This window comes from Saimiri boliviensis, chromosome 13 (assembly GCF_048565385.1).
Source record: "Saimiri boliviensis isolate mSaiBol1 chromosome 13, mSaiBol1.pri, whole genome shotgun sequence".
Lineage (NCBI taxonomy): Eukaryota > Metazoa > Chordata > Mammalia > Primates > Cebidae > Saimiri > Saimiri boliviensis.
In genome coordinates this window covers 27325164-27350294 of record NC_133461.1, presented here as the reverse complement: position 1 = coordinate 27350294, position 25131 = coordinate 27325164, and the positions used below count along the sequence as shown (strand labels likewise).

Here is a 25131-nt window from a genome sequence, read left to right as displayed (position 1 = left end):
TCACCTGTGTCTTTACAGCCACCGTGGTGGCCAGCTCTGGCTTTGTGGCATGTAGGAAGGATGCTCTTTAATTTTATTCTTTCTTTCCCCTAATGGGACATACAATTTTTCTCTTAGTCACCATTTTAAGCACAGCTAACAGTTCTCATTTTTGTTTGGATTATATTCTATTTCTACACAAGGATTAGAATTTTGTCTTAATCAAGACATTAGAAAAATTATAAAGGTTAAAAATATCCTAACAGGTGCTGAAACATTGCTGTGTATACACAGACTGAAGTGTTTAGAGACAGAACTGTGGACTGGCAGGCAGTGTGATTCTATCGTGGCTCAGAGTCACATGAAAGGTGATTTTGGCCTGTCTCTAAGGTGGAAAGAAACGTGATTTCTTCTTCTTTTTTTTTAATATGGAACTCTTCACAAATTTGCTTGTCATCCTTGTACAGGGGCCATGCTAATCTTCTCTGTATCATTCCAATTTTAGTATTTGTGCTGCTGAAGCAAGGACAGAAGCGTGATTTCTTTTCTTTTTGAGACAGAATTTTGCTCTTGTCACCCAGGCTGGAGTGCGATGGTGCGACCTTGGCTCACTGCAACCTTTGCCTCCTGGGTTCAAGTGATTCTCCTGCCTCAGTCTCCCGAGTAGCTAGGATTATAAGTGCCCACCACCATGTTGAGCTAATTTTTGTATTTTTAGTAGAGATGGGGTTTTACCATGTTGGCCATTCTGGTCTTGAACTCCTGATATCAGGTGATCTATCTGCCTTGGCCTTCCAAAATGCTGGAATTACAGGCGTGAGCCACCATGCCAGGCCAAGAAATGTGATTTGTATAAAAGTCTAATGAATGAAAGCTAAGGGCTGTGCCATGTACTCACTGTTCTCTTCTGTGAATCATAATAGAGCCAACCCATAACAGCTTGATGGTGTAATCTATCTTTTTTAGAGAAAAGCTTCTGATGCTGTAAAGATAGGGTGTAATTCTTGGGAGTATATTAGTCAGAACTCCAACACAGACTACTACAAAAGGTAAAACAGGATGCAAGACATGGGATAGATGGGGCGGGAGGGGGTCAGGGTTAGAAGAAATATGATTGATTCTCTTTCCTTCTCATTCTCTCCCCTTTCTTATTCTCATCTTCTCCCCTCCACCTCTATGATTCTTTCTGGCTTTCCGTGTTTTCTTCTACTGTGGATAGGCTGCTTTCATTGGAGGAAAAGATGAGCATTGGCATTCCCAACATATGTGTTCTAGGAGCCTCAGTAGCAAGGAATCATATCTTTCTCCCAGTATCCCATACACTGGGGAATTGATTGGTTCTGCCTGAGTCATCTACCTGTTCCTTGGACCAAACTCTGTGATGAGTGATAGGGGAATAGTACCCAGCAGGGATGGCATGCACCCCTGTGGTAGTGGTAGAGAGTAGGATACTTTGATTGGCAGCCCCATCAGAACCACATGGAAGGAAGAAAGAAGGCTGCTACTACTGAAATAAGGAGAAAATGCTAGGCACAAGAAAACAATAGCTATCCCTAGAAAGAGAAACTGATTAGCTTTTTCATTCATTAATTCATTCAGACACAGTTATTTGTTCAAAAAAACTATCGAGTCTCTGTTATGACCCAATACTTCCAGTCATAGAAATAAAAGGTAATTTCTCTCCTTCCGTAACTCAGTATAGTGGAGGAGATGGACAAGTAGACAATTATGGTAGGGATCAGCTTTTAAGTTTTTATTTTGTTAGAGTAGCCCAACTGCAGGAACTTTAAAAATAGAATTTTTTAGGTATTTCCAAAGAAACTGGGAGCTACCATGAAAATAAGAATCGTCTTTATTCCTTCTGATTCTAGCCACAGCAAAGCTAATTAGCTGTGCTTCTGCCCTTCTGGTAAAGTCTGGGTGGGAGATGTGGGGGAATGGGGAGAAGACAGCTCAAAGAGACATTAAACATCTGCTCAGACAAAGCTTCCCTCTGGTGATGGAAGATTATAAAAATTCCAAGGATTCTCTGATTAAGAAAAGCTCTTAATCAACTCTTATGTCCTAGACTGCAAGAATAAACTGCTATGTCCAGAAGTTCAAGAAGCAATCATTCCTGATTTGCTGGGAGAATTTCTTAGCAAAATTTGACTATGCACTAGGTTTGCCAACCACAAAGCATTTATAATGCTCCAGTTGTTTGATTGATCTTGCTTCTTAAATGGTGTTCACAACCAAGTGCCCTCCTATAGAACTTCAATAGCCTTGGGCAATGTTCTATGGAGACATCATCTTCTGGAATTCATATTCAATTCAGAAATTTTCCCGGGCCCACCTGCTTGAGAGATGAAAATCAAAGGATATGGATTATAATAACACTAACCAAAGGCAATCACAGCTAAGCAAGCTTATTTCCTACTGAAAAACAAAAGTGATTTAGACTGAAGTTGACCTGAGTAGTTTGTTCTAGTAATACAGGACCATTTTCTTTAAGGTCAATCCTTTACTATTTTACTGTTGCCTAACCCATGCACAGACCTCACCAAGCATATGTTTCAAGCACTCTGCTTGCTATAGCCTTCAACAGTTTAGGTCTGAGAACTTTCCCTGTAGTAAGATAAAGGGCTATAACTCACAGAAGTTCTGAGATTTCTTGAGTAGAGGAGGCTTTTATCAATTTTGGAACAGGCCTTTTAATAACATAACCTACACTCTGACGTGAGGTAGCCACACACATCTTCTCAAGCCTTCTAAAGCAGGTCATTCCTCAGAGCAGTTCCAAGTAATGTCAGTGGCAGGAAGAAAAACTACCCAAATCTAACAGGAATAACTCTTATTGACTTAGCCAAAAAAGGCTAGTTTAGTTAAGTAAGTTGCAAATCTCTAAGTTCCCAGATCTCTAGCTGAAGTAATAGCAAACCTGCTAAAAGTCATAGGAAGGGTCATTTGATATTATTTAATCCAACTTCCACCTTGAACAGTGGGAGAGCAATGAAATGACTTTCCAAGATTCCGTTATGAGTGAGGGGCCAAGCCCATCATGTGTTCTTCTGATACTTTCCTCTTGGTAGCAGCTACAAGTAACAGAAGAGCATACTGAATAGTTATTAAACAACAAAAAAATTTGTTATCTTACATAGTAAGATGAAATAATGAAGCTCTAGAGTTGATTAGAGTCTCAGTCACGTTATAAAAGATTCAGTCTCTTCCATTATTCTCTTTCTGCTCTGCCATTCTTGAAGTGTTAAAATTTGACCTCAAGTTTGCCTTCTCATGATTTCAAGATGGCTTTAAGCATTTTATCTGCACACACCATCAACCAAAAGCTGGAATAAAACCCAACCCATTCTTGACACCATTTTTTTGGATTGACAGTTCCGTCAGAACCACATGGAAGAAGTATGGAGAACTTGCTCAGAATCCCAGAAGATTTCTTCTCATATCTCATTGGCTGGAATTGCACCAATCAATAGCAAGGCAATGTGATGTACTGTGATTGGCTTAGATCAGTGGTCTGCATACCTCTGGGGATCCAAGACCATTTTAGGGGATCTGCAATGTAAAAAATATTTTCATAATATTAATAATAATTTTTTGCCTTTTCTATTATGACTTTTCCACTGTATTGACTATTGCTGGTGGTTCAAAATCAATGGTAGATAAAAATGGTACCTTATCGTGACTCTAAGTAGTGGCATCAAACTATATCCGTTTCAAAAAAGCCAATTCCACCTATGAATTCCTTGATGAAGTGGCAAAAACTCTAATATTATTGAATTACAACCTTTGAACACACGTTTTAAATATTAAGCATTAGAGCACTTCTGCTGCAAACCAAGACAAAACAACCTGTGTTGTGATTGTCTCAAGAAAGAGCACTTTTGCATTTGTTTGTGTTGCCAGCTAGACTAACCATTATTATTATTATTATTTTTCTTCTTCCTGGAACACCATTTTTACTGGAAAGAACAACTGTCAGATAAGTTACGTTATTCTGACTTGAGCATTCAGCAGATATTTTCTTAAAAATGAACAAAGTCAGCCTGTCACAAGGAAAATGACTAACCAACAAAATGAAAAGGCACCTTACAGATTGGTAAAACATATTTTCACACCGAGTATCTGTTAGGGGTTTAATAATCCAAATTTTATAAAGAACTTGTGTAACTCAACTGCAAGAAAACATATGACCAGATTAAAAAAATGGCCAAAGGATCTGAATAGCTGTTTCTCCAAAGAAGATATAAAAATGGCCAACAGGTACATGTATGAAAAGATGCTCAACATCACTGTCAGGGAAATGCAAGTGAAAACCACTATAAGCTACCACCTCACCCCTGTTAAAATGGCTGTTATTCAAAAGGTAAGAAAGAACAGGTATTGGCAAGGTTGGAGTGAAAAGGGAACCTCTGTACACTCTTGGGAATGTAACACTGTGGGATACCTAAAGAAATTGAAAATAGAATTCCCATTTGACTCAGACCTCCTTTTCTAAGTATATAACCAAAGAAAATGAAATCACCACCTCGTAAAGATATCTGCACTCTCATGTTCATTGCTGCATTATTCATAACAGCCAAGATGTGGAAATAATGTAAGTGTCTGTCATAGACCAGTGGTTAAAGAATCTGAGGCGTATATTATTCAGTTTTAAAGTGGAGTAGGCCAGACATGGTGGTTTGTACTTGGAATCCTAGCACTTTGGAAGGATGAGGTGGGAGAGTCACGTGAGCCCAGGAGTTGGAGACAAGCCTGGGCAACATAGTTAGACCCAATCTCTATTGAAAAAAAATTAGGCCGGGTGCGGTGGCTCATGCCTGTAATTCCAGCACTTTGGGAAGCTGAGGCGGGCAAATCATGAGGTCGGGAGTTTGAGACCAGCCTGGCCAACATGGTGAAATCTGTCTCTACTAAAATCATCTGAGCTCGGGGGTGTGAGGGCTGCATTGAGCTATGACAACACCACTGCACTCCAGCCTGGGCGACAGGGCAAGACCCTGTCGCAAAATAAATAAATAAATAAATAAATAAAAAATACTTAAAGCTGCCACTGTGTTCTTGACAACTTCGCAAACCTGAAAGACCTATGTTTAGAATGGTAGTGATGGAAATAAATGTGTGTGTATTTTTTGATATTGTATAATGAAACACATCAACATTAGATCTGCATCGTTCAGTAAACTGATGTCTTCAATGACCAAAGCATGATATTACACAATCGTGCATGGATAAAAATTTCAAAGTTCAAGAAAGAGCAGTAGATTTTAATGTAACAGATATGAAAATCTTAGTGACTGGATTTCTGATTCAACATGACAACTAACAGCTAAGAATAAATCACCTCTTAGGCTCTTGCTGTCCAGTGCGTAGAGAGGAAAAGCTAGGAGAGGTCACAGTGAGAAGCTGCCACCTGCAGACTGAAAAGAGAGCCTCTCCAGAAACTGGCTCTGCTGGCACCTTGATCTCAGACCTTCAGCCTCAAGAACTCTGAGAAAATAAGTATCTGTCGTTTAAGACAAAAAAGGTATATATTACTTGTCAAGTTTTAGTGTAGTATTAGGGAAGAATGTCCACAGTTATTTAAAAACCGTTAAAATGCTCTACATTTTTGTTAAGCTAGATTCTCTTTATTTATTCAACAAAAACAACATTGCAACATATCTAATGCAGAAGCAGAGAATCTAGGTGTCTTCCACTAAGACAGACATTAATTTGCAAAAATGTAAAACACTGTCTATTTTCTTACTATTTTTGTTTTAAAAATTATTTTCCATAAAATATTTTAGCATGTAATTAATTGTTTATTAGTTATTTTAAACAAATTAATAAATGCTTTAAAATTTCTCAGTTTTAATTTCTTATACAGTAAATATCAATGAGTATATTCCACGTAAAAGTGCTTTTGAGATGTTCAGTGATTTTTAAGGGTTTAAAGGGATATGGAGAGGAAAACGTTTGAGAACATCTGGTTTAGGCTAACCAAAGATCAGTTTCTGGAGTAGGAATAAGCCCAGCTTCCGCTGAAACGCATGGTTCCCCAACACCTGAACCTATTGGCGTTCTCTGAAGAAGGAAGAAGAGGAGAAGCCTTCAGGGTTTCTCTGAGACAATCCTATCTTCTCAAAGCCTCAGGCAGAATATGGCTGTTATTCCAAAATTAAGGCCAGGTGCAGTAGCTCATGCCTGTAATCTCAGCACTTTAGGAGGCTGAGCTGGGGGGAGAGTCACTTGAGGCCAGGAGTTCAAAACCAGCTGGGCCAACATAGCAAGACACTGTCTCTAAAACAACAACAACAACAACAACAACAACAGCAACAACAAAACCAAATCCCAAAACCTCCAAATGAACTAAAACTGAATTTGGTTTGTCCTTTTTCAGAGAATTTGAATCAGAATTTCTCAACCATAATTAAAGGAATACAAACAAAACAATAGATAACTTTCTAAAAAATATTAGATTTTCAAAAAATTCAGAAGTCGGATGAATCCAATGCTAAAGATACAGAAAAATAGGTAAAAGCATAAATTGATACAACCTTTATTATTTTGGGGGAGCGGGATATGGAATTTGGCCACAGCTATCAAAATTTTATATGCTTATTCCTTTTGACCCAGCATTGCACTATTAGAAATGTATCCTACAGATATATCCCGAAATACGCTAAAATGCTCATTTCAGTGTTGTTTGTGATGATGAAACCCTGAAAATAACCTAACTGCTCATTAATAGAATATTGATTCATTTAATATGGAACAGTCATACAATGGAAGGCTAAGTTATTAAAATAAGCTATTTAGATATGTATATGTTATTACTGAAAGATCTTTTATTAAAAACAAAAAATGTAATATTCACAGCAGTGGGCAAAATGTAATCACTGCTCCAGTTATCTATTGCTGCATGAAAATCATCCCAAACTTAGCGACCTCAAACTATAATTATTAGTTATGCTTGCAAATCTGTCAATTAGGAGAGCTTGGCAGGAACAGCTTGTCTTGTTCCACCTGGAGTTAGCTAGGTTGGCCTACAGGTTGGGGGCGACCTAATGTTTAGAGATGGAATCACGTGAAAGCTTTCTTGTTCACACATCTTACAGGTGATGTTGGCTGTTGCCTTGAATGGGGTATTTTTATGTGGTTGTCCTGCTTGTTCACAGCATGTGGCTGAGTTCTGAGAACAAGCATCTCAAGGCAAGGGAAATGGAAGCTACTCAGTTTTGAAGTCTTGGTCCAAGCACCTGGCACAGCATCACTTGTATTCCGTTTGAACTTGTATTAAGCGGTCAGTGAACCCAGATTCAAGGGGAGGGAATTTAGACTTTGCCTCTTGACACAATGAGTGTCAAATAATTTAGTGTTTATGCTTTAAAACCTCCACGATCCCATGTATGTAAAATTTTAAAAGCACATGCATGTGAAGTACAGATATGTGAAAGATTCTTTTTCTTCAGAGAGGCTGCATAAAAAACTGTTAAAATATGACTACTTTTTGGATAGAGAAAACATGGGTTAGGTTTGTTGAAAAGGAAAAATAAGACTTTAAGTTTTGATTTTATGCCTTATTGTACTATTTGATTTTTTGTCCATGAGGATATACTTCTTTCATTAAAAATCCCCAAAATAACAGCAACCTATCCAGAATAAGAGTGAAGTCTTTCCTTGGGCCTCCAAGTCAAGTATCTTATTTTGTATATACAGCAATTCTGTGAGGTCATTAGGAAAGGTATGACCATCCCCCTTGCATTAATTCATTTTCATCATACTGTGATGAAGAAATACAAATATCTGAGACTAGGTAATTTATAAAGAAAAATAATGAACTCACAGTTTCACATGACTGGGAAGGCCTCACAATCATGGCAGAAGGTGAAGGATGATCAAAGGCATGTCTTACATGGTGGCAGGCAAGACACTGTGTGCAGGAGAATTGCCCTTTTTAAAACCATCAGATCTCATGAGACTTACTCACTATCACGAGAACATCATGAGAAAGATCTGCCCCCTGTTTCAATTACCTTCCACTGGGTCCCTCCATGAACCATGAGGACTATGGGAGCTACAATTCAAGATGAGATTTGGATGGGGACACAGTCAAACCATATCACCCATTTTTAGATGAAGATCAGAATCAAGGTCTCAACTTCCAGTTGAGTGTCCTTTTCCACTCTTTAATTAAGAAGGACCCAGGCCTAGAATTTGGCCTATCTTCTTGGAAAGGCAGATTTTGAATACTCAGTTTTAACAGGTGCAAGGAAACTGTTCATGCTGGGTGCTAGAACCTAAATCCAAAACCTTGTAGTGGTAACAGTAACTCTCCCAGCATCTAGCATATTGTCTAGAATCAAAGTTTGTTGAATAAAGGAATACAAAAGCTCCTTATTATTCAAATCTAACCTCCATTCCCTCCGCTTTTAATCGCAGACATGATAAAGTAGAAAATTGATCTTATTATACTTTCTTATTCAGAATTTGTCTATGTGTGAATTCATTTTCTACAAAGGTGCCAAGAACTTTTACTGGGGGAAAATACAGTTTCTTCAATAAATGGTAGCTGGGATGACTGGATATCCATAAGGGAATGAAACCAGACTCCGTCTCTCACCACGTACAAAAATAAAATCAAAATGGTTTAAAGACTTTAATCTAAGACCTCAAACTATGAAACTACTACAAGAAAACATGGGTGAAAATCTCCAGGACATTGTTCTGGGCAGAAATTTCTTGAGTACTACCCCACAAGCACAGACAATCAAAGCAAAAATGAACAAATGGGATCACATTAAGTTAAACAGCTTCTGCACAGCAAAAGAAACAATCAACACAGTGAAGAGACAACCCACAGAATAGGAAAAAATATTTGCAAACTACTCCTCTGACAAGAGATTAATAACCAGAATATATAAGGAGTTCAAACAACTCTACAGGAAAGAATCTAAAAATTCAATAAAAAGAATGGGCAAAAGATCTGGATCGATATTTCTCAAAAGAAGACATACAAATGGCAAACAGTTACGTGAAAAGGTGTTCAGCATCACTGATCATCAGAGAACTGCAAATCAAAACTATAATGAGATATCATCTCACTCCAGTTGAAATGGCTTGTATCCAAAAGATAGGCCATAATAAATGCTGGTGAGGATGTAGAGAAAAGGGGACCTTCATATGCTGTTGGTAGAAATGTAAATTAGTACAACTGCTATGGAGAACAGTTTGGAGGTTTCTCAAAAAACTAAAAATTGAGCTACCATATGACCCAGCAATCCCACTGTTGGGTATATACCCAAAAGAAGGAAACCGGTATACTGAAGAGATATCTGCACTCCTGTGTTTGTTGCAGCACTGTTTATTATAGCTAAGATTTGGAAGTAGCCTAAATGCCCACTGACAGATTAATTGATAAAGAAAATGTGGTACATTTACACAATGGAGTATGATGCAGCCACAAAAGAGAATGCGATCCAGTCATTTGCAACAACATGGCTGGAACTGAAGATCATTGAGTGAAGCAGGCTCGTCACAGACAGACAAGCATCACATGTTCTTAGTTATTTGTTGGATCTAAAAATCAAAACTATTGAACTCGTAGAGAGTAGAAGGATGGTCACCAGAGTCTGGGAAGGGTAGTGCGGGGCTGGGGAAAGGTGGGATGGTTAATGGGTTAAAAAAAATAGAAAGAATGAATAAAACACACTATTTGACAGCACAACAAGGTAACTATAGTTAATAATAACTTAACTGTACATTTAAAAATAACTAGAAAAGTGTAATTGGATTGTTTGTAACTTAAAGGATAAATGCATGGGAGGATGGATACCCCATTCTCCATGATGTGCTTATTTCACATTGTGTGCTTATATTAAAACCCTCACATACCCCACAAATATATGCACCTACAACGTACCCACAAAAATTAAAAATTAAGAGGTCGGGTGCAGTGGTTCATGCTTGTAATCCCAGCACTTTGGGAGGCTGAAGTGTGTAGATCGCTTGAGGTCCGGAATTCGAGACCAGCCTGTCCAATAGGGCGAAATGCCGTCTCTACTAAAAATATAAAGATTAGCTAGGTGTGGTGATGCATGCCTGTAGTCCCAGTGACTTGGGAGGCAGTGGCATGAGAATCACTTAAACTTGGGAGGCGAATGTTGCAGTGAGCTGAGATTGCACTACTATACTCCAGCCTGGGAGACAGAGTGAGATTCTATCTCAAAAAATTAAGAATTAAAAAGTCAAAAAATTAAAAATTAAGAATTAAAAAGTCAAAATGAAACCAAAAATTCTTCAATGTATTCCAGCTTCACCTAAAGAAAAAGAAGTAATCCAATGTCTATGTTATGTTCCAGACATCAAACTAAATGCTTTGTGTGAATTAACTCATTTGATTTTTTTCAATAACCCTTGATGTAAATGCTATTTTTGTTTAGTGTCTCTATCCTACGGATGAGGAAAGCAAGACAAACAGAAGTTAAATAATTCCTCACAGCTAGTAAGAGGAAGAGCGAGGCCTTGCACCAAGGAAATCTGACATCAGAGTCTGTGCTGTCAACACTTCATTATCCTGCCTCCAACCTTCTTGCACCACCGACAAGGTCCTCCACTGCTAACGGGGGGTACCGCAAGCGCAAAGGCAGTGAGATGGGAAAAAGCATGGCGTGTCTGAAGAACAGCCATGAGGCTCAATTAAGCTAGAATGGAGCTGTCAACCTAAAAAAAGACATGAGAAAATTATCCCTAAATATGTTGAGTTTAATCAGGAATAAGAAATAAGGATTATAATTCAGAATGCAGGGAATGGCAAACCACCAGTGCATTGAGGGAAGGATAAGAGGAGCTTTTATTAGCAAAAAGAGATTTACATAAGCTGCTTAGAAACGGAGTTCATTGGTTCCTGAGGTTCAAAGCCAGAGTTGTCAGTTCATTGGTGGAGATCCTGTTGCTGGGCAAGTGTTCTTCAGAGAACATCTTATCTGAATTACTGCAGTCCTTCAGAGTGTCTAGTGATAAAACTTATCAAAGCAGGAGATGCATAAAGGATATAAAAGGGTTTCTTGGTTGGGTTTTTAGAAAGTCCTTGGAAACAGTTCTTCTCTCAGAGGCATAAGTGGGAGTCTTCCCTCCTTCATACCTTCTCTTCCTGGCCCTAATTTGTCTGGGTCTGACAAAAGTGATTTCATCTTGGTATCTGAGTCTTTCACAGAGCCAACAAAGGCAAAAAACATTGTTACTTTATGACAGAGAAATAGGCAGGGGGCAGATCATAGGGCCTTATTGACCAGAGTAAAGAGTCTGGAATTTATTTAATGTGGGATGGAAAAATCCCTGGAGAGTTGAAAACAGAAGAGTGATAAAGTTTGATACAGGTTTTTTTTTTTTTTTTTTTAAAGGTTAAAAAATTTAAAAAAAAAAAAATTCTCTGTGGAGTTGGGAGTCTCACTATGTTGCCCAGGCTGATCTTGAACTTCTGGCCTTGAGTGATCATCCTTCTACCGTGTGAGCCACTGTGCCCAGCCATTTAACAGCTTCTTCTTTTTTCTTTTTTTCTTTAGACAGAGTCTCCCTCTGTCACCCAGGCTGGAGTGCAAAGGTATGATCTCTGCTCACTGCAACCTCTGCCTTCTGGGTTCAAGTGATTCTTCTGCCACAGCCTCCTGAGTAGCTGGGGTTACAGGTGCCTGCCGCCATACCCAGCTAATTTTTGTATTTAGTAGAGACGGGGTTTCCCCATGTTGCCCAGGCAAGTCTCCAATTCTTGACCTCAAATGCTCCTTCTGCCTCGACCTCCCAAAGTCCTGAGATTACAGGTGTAAGCCACTATGCTTGGCTCATTTGATATCGTTTCTAAAAGTTCCTCTGGCTTTTGGGTGGTGAATGGGGCCAATGCTGGAATCAAAGAGACTTGCCGGGAGCTCTGTGGTTCTTCTTGTGAGTTTCTGCTGTGCCACAGTGTGCAGCGCTGGACCATTTCCTTGTTTCTTGGTCCCTTTGCCATTTCTTCCATTGTCTACCCAGTGAACACCTATTATCTTTTAAAACAGTCACAGCCTCCTGTCTGAGGCTCTTCGCAACTCATCGTCCTCAATAAAATTATCTCGTCCTCCTTTGCACCCCACAGAACCCACCTTGAACATTTTATTTGACCACTGTTGATTAATACAAAAGTATATTTGGTCTTTGTCCCAGTTCCTGGCATGGAGCCACTAAAAACCCTTGGCATTTCCTGAGTGACGGGAGTGTCTTTTGCTATTCATAACAAACCCCTTTCCATCACACCTGAGTGACTTACAGTGGGGCCCCTACTGGCCTCAAGATGGGGCTGGTCACCAGAAAGAGCAAGTGATTAGAGGGTTGGAACTTTGAGCCCCACCTACTGACTTTGGGAAGGGAAGAGGTGAGAGCTAGAGACTGAGCTCTATAAACACTGCTGAACAATCCAGAGAGCATCTGGGTGGTGGATTCATCAAGGTGCTGGGAGAGTGGCACACCTGGAGAGGGCATGGAAGCCCTATGCTTCACCCCCACTGCCCCCCTTCTTATCCTGCTCTACGCATTTCCTCCATTTGGCTGCTCCTGAGCTGTAACTTTTACAATGAACTGGTAAATGTAAGCAGATTGCTTTCCTGAGTTCTGCACATTAGTAGGTGGAGGGGCTTATAGGAATCTGGAACTTTGTTGTCAAGTTGGACAGAGTGTGAGTAACCTGGAAACCCAATGCTTGCAATTGGCTTCTGAAGGGAGGACAGTCTTGCCGGTCTCAGCCCTTAAACCTGTGGAGCCCAGGTAGTTAATGTCGGCATTGAATTGAGTCAAGTCGTAAGACACCTAGCTTGCGTTGGAGAATTGGTTGTTGTTGTGGAAAATCCTCATATTTGGTTCCGACACAAAAGTGTTGTAGGAAAAAAAAAATCCCTTTAACCACTAAATTATTTTTTGTGTTTCTGCTTTCCTTTTAATAGCCATAAGCTCCTACGGAAACAGAAAAAAAAAAAAAAAATAGACCACACCACCCTTATTCCTGCATGCTACCTTAGAGCTGTTTGGCGTATTGGAGGCGTTCAGTAAATATTAACTGGTAACTGAAAGAGCTAACTAATTAATATCTGAAGTTCATTTGCGTTGGCGGACCTTGTGTTGACTGCTGGCAATTTCACTCCTTGTTCTTTTAGGATACAATACTTCTGCAATTTGAGAATTAACAATTTTCTAATCTTTCTTCATAAGCTTTAACTTAGTTATAATACAGTCCAACATTTTATATTTAAAGTCTATATTTGTCTATACTGCAGCATGGACTTAGCTTTCCTGATGAATAACTGAGTTCGTTTCTTAATGAAGTAGATAATCTTCCTTTGTTCCCCCTTATATTCTCCAGCAACTGATCTTGGTGTGGCTACAGTTTCTCTTAGAGTCTGGGTGGAGACAAGATGGGACTCTACAAATCCTGTGGCTTTTCTCTAAGTCAAAGCAATCCCATCAGGGTGAAGTTTTTGGACAGCTGTCTGCTCAGCTAGGGCCAGCCTAGAGGGCTGAGCTACTGTCTGTTTCGCTGCGTTCTTGGCTGAAGGCCAGGCCCTGAGTTTCTTCTGAACTTGGGGAATGGCTTAAGGTGAATCTGGCCTGTTCAGCAATTGTCAGATTCCTTGGTTAGAGGAGTAGCAGCCTCTGGTGATTAGGCAGGAAACGTTCTCTGCAATCTGGCCAGTGATGGGATGTTACAGTGAAAGCAAATTTTTGACAGAATTCTTCCAGATATACAAGCATAAAAACAGTCACACATTGTGCTCCTTAAGCTCAGGGGACACCCTTCTCACTGACTTCATGAAAGGGTTACTTAGAAGAGGATGCTATGATTTCTGATGACTTTGAAATCAAGTCAAGCCCAGAGCCTAAGATTGGCTATCCTGGCTATTGTAAATCATTGCAGCCACTTTTTTTTTTTTTTTTTTTTTGAGACTGAGTCTTGCTCTGTCGCTGAGGCTGGAGTGCAGTGGTGTGATCTTTGCTCACTGCAACCCCCGCCTCCCGGGTTCAAGGGATTCTCCTGCCTCAGCCTCTCAAGTACATGGGACTACAGGCACCTGCCACCATGTCCAGCTAATTTTTGTACTTTTAGTAGAAATGAGGTTTCACTGTGTTGGCCATGCTGGTCTCAAACTCTGATTTCGTGATCCGCCTGCCTTGGCCTCCCAAAGTGCTGGGATTACAAGCCTCAGCCACCATGCTCGGCCTGCAGCCACTTTGGATTAAAATGTTAACATGAGATATTGGTTGGAGTCCCTAAATTGTGGGGAGAGACACTTTCTCTAATGTTTTCTCCTAAGGTATTAGGTCCTGGGCTTGCCTGTTCCTTATACGTCATTCATGTAGGCATGGGAGGGTCTGCAAACATTTTTTTCAATATGATAAAATATACGTAAGAGGTACCATTTGAACCATTCTGAAGTATATAGTTCTGTGACATTAAGTACATTCACAATGTCACGCAGCCAGCTCCACCATGCATCTCCATAACTTTTTTATTGTCCCAAAGTGGAACTCTGCATCCATTAGAAAATAACTCCCCTTTCTCCCAGCCCCAGGAAACCACCGTTCTACTTTTCACCTCTATGAATTTGACTATTCCAACTAACTCATATAAGTTGAATCACATAATATTTGTCCCTTTGTGTCTGGCTTATTTAGCAATAATGTTTTCAAGGGGCTTGGATAATTTTTACGGCAACCTTATTCCTCGAACATCACTCATTTTGCCAATGTCAATTATTTGTAACATCCTTCATGCTATTTCACAAACCTGTGGTGTGGATTTAAGTAACAATCAGTATTTGAGGGGCTGAGTAGCCACCTCTGGATTGTGGATTTTTTCTTAGAGCTCTTCATATGTTAACGAATCACCCTTTACATGCTACATAGCTCATAACAAGTTTCTTTTAAAAGTAAATGACCACACTGACACTATGACATAGCCAAAATTCAGAAACTCTTGACAGAGGTCAAGAAATGAACATCATAAGGAAGGGACTTTCCACTGGATGTCAGGAACACATTTTGGTCTTGTGAGGCAGGGGGGTTTTGGAGATATCTGGAGTTTTGCACAAAACTCTCTCTCTCTCTGTCTTGCATGCATGCACGAGTGTGTGTGTGTGTGTGTGTGTGTGTGTGTGTGTGTGTGCTGTTAGAGTAAGAGTTCAGGATTTTTTAAAATCAAATTCTAAGGAGGTTCATGATCTCCCTAAAAAAGTTATGTCCTGTTGAAAAGGGAAATTCTATTTTCTATATTGTTTTGAATACAAAACAATAGAATAGAAATACATAGATATAATTAGATAGAAAAAGAACAGAAAATAGAAAGAATAGAAATAGAAAGGAAAAATCATCTTCCCTATGTGTGCTTTAGTGTTTTGGAGAGAACAGATGGAAAACAGTCCAGATATCTAGGTGGGGTAAGAATACTTGGAAGTATTTCACTGTGTGTGTGTGTGTGTGTGTGTGTGTATGTGTGTGTGTCTGTTGGGGGGTTATTCCTTAGCATTCTTGTTTGTTTGTTTATTTATTTATTTATTTTTGAGACAGGGTCTTGCTCTGTCATCCAGGCTAGAGTGCAGTGGCATGATCACAGCTTACTGCAGCCTTGAACTCCTGGGCTCAAGCGATCCTCCCACTTCAGCCTCCCGAGTAGCTGGGACTACAGGCATGTGCCACCACACCTGGTTTCCTTAGCCTTAATTATGTTATGGCCTTCAGTATAGAAGCCCATGCTCCGTAATTTCTCTGATCAGAGTCAGTGATTTTACGTCAGGCTTGAAGCCTTAAAGCTTTTCCTTACCCACAGGGCAGCCCCATGACACACCTCTAGGGGGCACTGTTTGCTTTCATCCTCTGTGACTGGCACCTGCTGGAGATGGGCAGTGCACTTTCATCCTCTGGCATGGCTGATGGTGGGCAGTGCAGCAGCCTCGTTGACTCCCAAGGCTTTCTTGTGAGTACAAAGGCCACGGGTCTTCACCAATCCCATCTTTCTCATGGCCAATTTACTCTTTCAGAGCGTTATGTTTAGCACGAGCTGTGAAAAAGATCAAAGAATCAGGAATAGAATCCTTGCCTCTGTGTTCCAAATTAGCAAGGGGATTCTTGGTATTTTGAAAAGATTTTTACAGTGATTGGCTAATGAAGAAGCCCACGGAGATAAACAACATCAGGAAGCTTTTGAGGCCAATAATACCTTCATTTTCTGCTGCAGCCTTTCCTCTCTAGACTTCTAAACATGCCAGTTTAGCAAGCTTATATAAATATTCCTTCCTACTTGGAATGCTCTTCTTCACCATGCCTGTTTAATTTCCCCACATCCTCAAAATCCTAGCTCAAGTCCCATCACCTCCAGGAAGCCTTCCCTGACCACGTCCACCCACAGCAACTCTCTGTCTTCTGAATTTGGTACTACTCAGAGCCTGCATCTCACTAGTAGCATTTACCTAGTGTGCACTGTTAGTTTTCTTTTTATATGTGTGTATTAGGAACTGTTATCTGGTATAATTCTCAGTGCAGGTAATTTTTTTTTGCTCTGTGGCTCTCTTTTCCCACTGAGGCTGTGGCAGCTACTATCAGGAGATGAAGAGTTACACAAACAGCCCTGAAGACCACCATCACTTCTGATACCAAATGTAGGCTCAGGGGGTTCCCAAGACCATCCCCAGGTTTGGTCATTTGCTAGAATTTTCTAGAAGGATTTACAAAGCTCACTGAAAGCTGTTATACTCATGGTTACGGTTTAGTACAGGGAAAGGATACAGATGAAAATCGGCCAAGGGAAGAGACAGGTGGGGCAGGGTCCAGAAAATTCCAAGCGTGGAGCTTTTATCCATCTTCTCCCTGTGTCATGGACAGTGTTACTCTTGTAGCAAAGATATTTGATAATACATATGGAGTACTGCCAGCCAAGAAGCTCACCTGAGCCTGGGTGTACAGGGTTATTTTAATTTATGTTAGAAATAGAGTCTTGCACTGTCACCCAGGCTGGGGTGCAGTGGCACAATCAGAGCTCACTGTAACCTCAAGCTCCTGGGCTCCAGCCTCAGCCTTCCAAGTAGCTGGGAATACAGGCATGTGTCACCAGGCTTGGCTAGTTTTAAAATTTATTTTGTAAAGACAGGGTCTTGCTATGTGGCACAGGCTGGTCTTGAACTCTTGGCCTCAAGTGATACTTCCACCTTAGCCTCTCGAAGTATTAGGATTACAAGCATGAGCCACTGTGGCAGGCTAAGAGTTTGTATTGAGGTTTCACGGTCGACTTTCCACATGGCTGATCTTAGGTTTCAGCTCTTTTGGAGACTGAACTGATATCACATGACTCAAATTTTCACTATAAATCACACTGTTGGACTTCCTGGTGTAGTCCAAAGTCCCGTAGTAAACAAAAACAGTTATCAGGCAGGACATTCCAAGGGCTTAGAGGTGACCTTCCAGGGGCAAACAGCAAAGGCCAGACCTCTCTTTGGGCAAAATTAAATTATTTACTACACAGTGGGCTTTGCAAAATCTAGCTGAAGACTAGAGAGCAACTTCAGTTCCTGATTTCCCAGATAGGGTCTCAGGTGCATTTCAGTGATAATAGTCAGGATTTTCATTTGTAGGATTTTTATGTGCAGAGCTAGCTTCTTTGGGAGAAGTAAGGTTTGTGGGTTCTATATAAATCAAAGCTGGAGGATTAGAGTTTTGAGTTTATTCATGTTAACGATAGGAGAGGAAATTAGGTAGGATGTCATATAGGGCAATTTCTCACCACACAAGAAGGCGATAAAGACCATTTCTGGGCTGGAAGGAGGAGACTGGGGGAGGGAGAGAGACGAGGCAGGAGAGGGATTCTCATTTGACCCACTTGTGGGGTTGAAATAAAGGCATGGGGACAGGTGGGGTCAAAGGCTGCTCAGATGCATTTAAGGATCTGAACACAGAGGTACACTTGCTCTTCCTTCTGTCTGGAAATCCTGAACACCAGGTCAGAGAGAAATACCCACACAAACAGACTATGAAGATTGAGCACACATAAAGTTTTCTGAGTTGCAAGCAAACAACATCCCCACATCAAAATGGCGCCTGTGGGACAATGTGCATATCCCTTGTTATGCTGCATGATCCACAGATGAACAGGAATTTGTCCACGTCAATGGCAATGGTTATGTTATTTTGTTAAGGCACAATAGGCAATTTACATCTTTTCTGGTCTTTCCTGGTTAGATGTCTAATGTCCAAATGAAAATAGTTGTCGACGATTATATCTGATCACTTATGACTATGTCTTCCTTGCTCAAATGGTTGTCAATAAAACTCCCTCTTTCTTGGCCCAGCATTCAGGCCTCCAAAGTCTGGCCTCTGCCTTTCTGCCTGACTTCATCTTTTATTCCTCCCCCTTAGACAGTGCTTGCTATCATGACATACTATAAACTGAGTGGCTTAAACGACAAATATTTATCTCTCACAGTTTTGGGGGCTGGAAGTCTGAGACTGGGGTTTCAGCAGGGTTGGGTTCTTGGTGAACGCTTCCTGGTTTACAGAGAGCCATCTTCTTGCTGTGTCTTCACATGGCAAAAGACCAAAAAAAAAAGAGAGCTGACTAGCTCTCTGCCTTCTTCTTCTTTTTTTATTTCTTTTTAAGAGACAGGGTCTTTCTCTATTGCCCAGGCTGAACTCAGACTCCTGGACTCAAGCAATTCCCCTCTCTTAGCCTCCTGAGTAGCTGGGACTACAGGTGTGTGACACCATACCTGGCTTCTGGCATCTTCTTATGTCAACGAAAAGAGTCAAACTGTGTAAAATATTTGAAGAGATTTACTTTGAGCCAAATGTGAGGACATGACTCGTGACACAGCCTGATGAAGTCCTGAGAACGTGAGCCCAAGGTAGCTTTGTCACAGCTTAATTTTATACATTTTAGGGGGACAGAAATTACAGGCAGACATCAATCCATGCATGTAAGGTGTACTCTGATTCAGTCTGGAAAAGTAGGACAACTCCGAGTGGGGTCGGGGGGTGCTGCCAGGTCACAGGTGGTTTCAAAGATTTTCTGATCGGCAACTGGTTGAGAGAATTGATTCTTTTCTAGATCAGGGAAAAGACCTGGAAAGGGAAGGGGATTTTCTAGAGTGTAATTTTCCCCGCAAGAGGCAGCCTTGCATGGCCATTTCAAAATATTTCAAATAAACAGATTTTAGGGTAAAATACTTTGATATTTTTCAGGGTCTGCTCGCTATCACATGATGCTATACTAGAATCAGGTTGGAATTGGTATCTTATTACTGCAAAGAGCCTGTTTTGTCAGTCTTAAGATCTCTGTTTTAATGTTAGTGCTGACCATTTGTGCCTGAATTCCCAAAAGAGGAGGGTCTAATGAAGCGCATCTGACCTCCCTGTCCCATTAAGGCCTGAACTAGTTTTTCAGGTTTACTTTGGAATGCCCTTGGCTGAGAGGGGGCTTAATTGGTCAACTGGGGGGCTTAGAATTTTATTTTTGGTTTATACTTCTAGGAACACTAATCTCATTCATAAGGGCTCCACCTCCATGACCTGATTATCTCCCAAAGGCTCCATCTTCAATGCTTTGGGGTTAGCCTTTCAACATAGAAATTTTAGGGGGACACAAACTTCAGTCCAGTGCAGATAGACTACTCTCAGCTAAATGGAACTCAGCGGTTCTTGAATGAACGACCCCATCTCTTTGCCTTTACTTAGACTGTTTCTTCTTCCTGGACTATCTTTCCTCCATTTCTTTCAGGCTTAAATTCCACTTCCTCCATGAAGGTCTCCAGCTTCGCAGACTAGAAGTTAGCCTCCAACAGCACAGTGCGTTTACTTCTGTTACAGGATTTTCAGAATGTACCCATTTGTCATTATTATCTGAGTATAAGTCACATACCGGATTGTTAATTTCTCTAAGGTAAAGACCATGCCTTTCTTTCTTCCTTTCTTTTTTTTTTTTTTTTGAGATGCAGTCTCGCTTTGTCTCCCAGACTAGAGTGCAGTGGTGTGATCTTGGCTCACTGCAACCTCCCCCTCCTGAGTTCAAGCCATTCTCATGCCTCAGCCTACCAAGTAGCTGGGATTACAGGCGCCCACCACCACGCCCGGCTAATTTTTTGAATTTTTAGTAGAGACAGCATTTTACCATGTTGGTCAGGCTGGTCTTGAACTCCTGACTTCAAGCAATCTACCTGCCTCAGCCTCCCAAAGTGTTGGGATTACAGGTGTGAGCCACTGCAGCTTGCCATGTCTTTCTTTTAAATTCTCCACATCTCTAATAGCACTGGGTTCAAGGCCCTGCATGCTGAAACACTCAGTGAGGGTCTGCTGGACTGACTGTCTCTCACAGATGCAGACACACATGGGGAACATATATATTTTCAGACTAACTCTTCTGTCCGGGAATGCTAGGTCAGGAGGAGTAACGATGCCATGATCTGGCAAGAGCTGAGGCTGAGCTCTGGAGGGAGAGGAGGGAAGGGGAGGGGAGGGAGCCAAGAGATGGCTGGTAGGGTTTGCCATTTGAGTAGACTTGTCTATAGGTTGAGGAGCTTCAAAGTTCTACAGCCAGATGAAAAAAAAAAAAAAAAAAAAGCTGGGATGGTTTCCATCACACCCATCCTTCCGTGCCTCTGCAGTCAAGTTTGGTTAGCAGGCAAGGGGTATGAGCTGGAGGGGTTGTCGGTCCCATGGGGACTGGGCAACTTTGCTTTTTGCCCTTGCAAATCCTCCATAGTAAAGAAAATCAGTATCCTTTGTATTATCCTAAGGTGTAACACATGGTGGGACTTCAAGGAGTCCAGGGACAAAGGCCAAAAACTCACTATTTAAAAAAACGATAAAAGTAACCCATGACTATTTTCTGAAATATGTGTTCTCAGCAGCAGTCCAAGAACTGAAAATCCAGACGACGACGTCGTCCCTCTCTGCCTTTTATTTTGTCCTTGTGTGAGTGAGGTATGGGCTGTTCCTTTGTGCATTTTATTTACTTTTAATCATTTTTTTTTCTTTTTAGTAAACGTCAGGGGAGAGCACACACACAGTCCCCCACTACCACAAATTATACAGTTGAGTTTCCCACATTTGGGATAATCGCAGGAGTCAGCACATCCATAGTGCAATGGATAAGCCTCACCTGGGAAAACCATCTTCATGACTGTAGTATCTCCTACGCCAGATGCTTCGCACATTTTAATACACAAATGTAAAATTGATAGAACCTTGGCAAACTTGACTGTTTTAAAAGCTCTCTATTAAAAAAATCTGTATCTTCTTTGATCTAGCAATTCTACCTCTAGAAATTTACCTTTAAGAAAAGGATAAATTGGCCGGGTGTGGTGGATTACACTTGAAATTCCAGAACTTTGGGAGGCCGAAGAGAGGGGCGGATCAGGAGGTCAGGAGATTGAGACCATCCTGGCCAACATGGTGAAACACCATCTCTATTAAAAATACAAAAATTAGCCGGGTATGGTGGCATGTGCCTGTGGTCTCAGCTACTCCAGAGGCTGAGGCCCAAGGATCGCTTGAATCCAGGAGGCGGAGGTTGCAGTGAGCCGAGATTGTGCCACTGCACTCCAGCCTGGTGACGGAGCGAGACTCTGTCTCAAAAAAAGAAAAAAAAGAAAAAAAAAAAAAGGATAAATCATGCATTTATAACAATGCATAAAGATCTGGCAAACATGTTCATGGCAGTCCATTTTTTAATTATAATAATATGTATCGTAAATATGATTATAGAAACTGGATAAACATTCTTACCATAGAATACTCTGAAGTTAACAAACATGGTGACGAAGATATTTAGCAGTTTTCCTTAAAACTAGTTCTCAATTCACTGCTGATTTGTGGAAATGTACTTCCCATACTAGGCAGCAACTCTAAGCAGTCTCAAGAACTGAGGCATAGATTATCTTTCTTTTTTTTTTTGTCCCAGGCTGGAGTGCAGTGGCATGATCTTGGCTCACTGCAACCTCCACCTCTTGGAATAGCTGGGATTACAGGAATGTGCCACCACGCCCAGCTAATTTTTGTATTATTATTATTTTTTTAAGTAGAAATGGGGTTTCACCACGTTAGTCAGGTGGGTCTTGAACTCCTGACCTCAAGTGATCTGTCCACCTTGGCTTTTCAAAGTACTGGGATTACCAGTCATAAGCCACTGTGCCTGAGCAGATCTGTTTAACTTTAGACTGCATTATGCTTGCTTGGTTCAAGTTTTCCTGGCTCCTCAGTTTCTTAATCTGCAAAAAGGATCCAAATACTTACTTTATAGGATTTTTGTGAGGATTAGAAAGAAGTGAACTAACATATACAGGCAAAGTGCTGCTAAATTGGTACACACTGCAAAAAATGTTTGTTCCTTTATACCCTACTGTCCCCCAGAGTGTATAGTCTACACTCACAAACACACAGTAACATTCATACGCTATAGAGTATTATTTCTCAAAAGTATGCCCATTCTCCTATCAAGACTCACTGTCTACATTTAATGCAGGGAAATCACTGCCTTCTCTCTCCCTATTGCTCACATGGAAGCTATCTTGGAATTCTTTGACTACTGACCTCCAACTGAGTGAAGATTCTCTGATAACAAAGCTTGATACACTGAGTTTTCCTTCTCACATCTCCTGTATTCTTGACAGCTTCAGAACAGTTATTTTAAGGGTGAGAGATGGGGCTGTGATACAAATCATTAAAACCCCAATTTCTGAATGCTGCTGGCTCTTTCTGGACCTCTTAATGTGTGATCTTGGGAGGAAAACAAGGTGAGAGTATGTCTCCACTCCTTCTCAAGAGGTTTGGGGCCCACCAGGCTTCCTCCCACCTCCCCTCTATCAGTGAGGATGCTTTCAGACAATATAAGTAACAGAGAAAACACCTGGAAGCAATGTGAACTGTAAGAACAATTATCTTACGGAGAAGTAGCATGGAAACAGGTGATTTCAGCGTCGGTGCGGTGGTCCCACCATGTTGTGAAGACTCAGGTGTATCCAATTTGCCATCTGCATTTTGGTGGTGTCTCCCCTTAAGGTCATGAGCTGACCACAGCAGTCCAAGGTGCTGTATGCCACCATTTCTTCACCAAATAGGGAAGAAAGCAGCATCTTTCCCAGAAGCCTCTCAACAGCTTCCATAGGCCAGGATTAGGTCATATACTCACTTCTCATCTGCAAGGGGAGCTGGAAAAGTGGGTAAATAGCATTGTCACATCTGCAGAGGGCAGTGGGCTCTTCCAAGGAAGACGGGTTGAGGGGATGCTTGTCAGGTAGGCCACCACGGGCATCTGCCACATTTCCCTGACCTCTAGCTCTCTAAACATCAGACAGCAGTATCTGAAAGGTTCAAGTCCCACCTGTCCACTCCCAGCTTGTTTTCTCTGTTGCTTGCAAGCTGTCGCTGGAACGTGGAGGGTCTTGGCTGTAGCTCATGGTACACCATTTCCTGTCCTCGTCTCCTGTCATTTAGTTCTGTTGGCCAGAGACCGAATTATAGGTGCTCATTTGTCAGCAGTCTGACTGGTGGCCCCAATACTTGTACTCTTCTCATTGTCTCTCTGAAAAGCTGTCTTCCTGCTGTGCTGGCATCCAAGCAGCTCCATTCCGCTTCAATAGCGTGCGAATCCTGTCTTCAGGCAGGTGGAACTCCAAGGCAACCCTCTCTGACGGACTTTAATAGGGTTAGGCAGCACATCGTCTGGTTTATTTGTTTTGTCCCCTTACTTATGAGTCTGAGAGAACACAGAACCATAACTCAGCAGAGCCCACCCATGGAAGGGCACTGCTGTGTCTCCTCCCACTGGCTTATTTTACAGGAGTGGTTGTGTGCATTGATTCACACTGTGTTTCTGACTGATACAGTTGAGTATTTGTTCACCGTCTAAATCTCATGTTGAAATATAATCCCCAATGTTGGAGGTGGGGCCTGGTTGGAGGTGATTGGATCATGGGGGCTGATCCCTCATGAATGGCTTAGAGCTGTCCTCATGATGGTGAGTGAGTTCTCACAAGATCTGGTTGTTTAAAAATTTGTGTGGCATGGGCCGGCGCGGTGGCTCACATCTGTAATCCCAGCATTTTGGAAGACTAAGGTGGGTAGATTACCTGAGGCCTGGAGTTTGAGACCAGCCTGGCCAGCATGGTGAAACCCCTTCTCTACTAAAAATATAAAAAATAGCTGAGTGTGGTGGTGGGGCGCCTGTAATCCCAGCTACTTGGGAAGCTGAGGCAGGAGAATCACTTGAACCTGGGAGGTGGAGGTTGCAGTGAGCTGAGATCGTGCCATTGCACTCTAGCCTGGGCAACAGAGTAAGACTCCGTCTCAAAAAAAAAAAAAAATAAAATTGTGTGACACCTCCCCTGACCCACCTCTCACTCCTGCTTTCACCATGAGACATGCAAGCTCCCAGTTTGCCTTTCATCATGATTGTAGCTTCCAGAGGCCTCCCCAGAAGCAAATGCCGGCCCTGTGCTTCCTGTACAGCCTGCTGAAGCCTCTTATAAATTACCCAGTCTCAGATTTTTTTTATAGCAATGCAAGAATGACCTAATACACTGACTCATCAGTTATAATTACATCAAACAGTTTAAAACAGAAACCTGATTGTGATGAACCAAACAGAGATTTTATTTTTCTCATGCAAAAAGAAGTCTGGAGGAAAGCCGTCTAGAACGGATGTAATATATCCATAGTGCTATCAGAGACCCAGGCTTCCTCTTTCTTCCTGCTTTGCCATCTGCAGTGTATGGCTTCTGTGCTCATGTTTGCAAGATGACTGTTTCAATTGCATTTTGTTCCAGACAGTTAAAAAAGCTAAGATTATCTTTCTTTCGTTCTTTCTTTCGTCTTTCGTTTGTTCATCCTCCCTCCCTCCCTACCTCCCTTTTTTCCTTCCTTCCTTCCCTCCTTCCTATTTCTTTTCTTCATAAGGTAGCAATTAAGTTTTTCTAGAATATCCATGCTATTGGCTTTTACTTCTACCTTACTGACCAGAGCTACGTCCCATAGCCACTTCCCTGCCTGCAAGGGAATCTAAGGGAGATATGAATGCACATTGCCCAATAAATTGGTGTTCTAGTAAGGAAGAGGGAAGAACAGATACTGGACTGGCAGCCAACAGCATCTGCCATGGAAATCACTCCCTTC

General features: G+C 41.3%; 2 non-coding genes across 2 annotated transcripts; both read right to left on the bottom strand.

Annotated features, from left to right (window-relative positions):
• Positions 1–401: 401 nt before the first annotated feature.
• Positions 402–504, bottom strand: LOC120361688 (U6 spliceosomal RNA). Its single transcript, XR_005577829.1, has one exon. It is a non-coding gene; the product is annotated as a U6 spliceosomal RNA (small nuclear RNA).
• A 20504-nt stretch (positions 505–21008) lies between these two features.
• Positions 21009–21169, bottom strand: LOC120361759 (U1 spliceosomal RNA). The gene has a single exon (XR_005577885.1). It is a non-coding gene; the product is annotated as a U1 spliceosomal RNA (small nuclear RNA).
• Positions 21170–25131: the final 3962 nt, after the last annotated feature.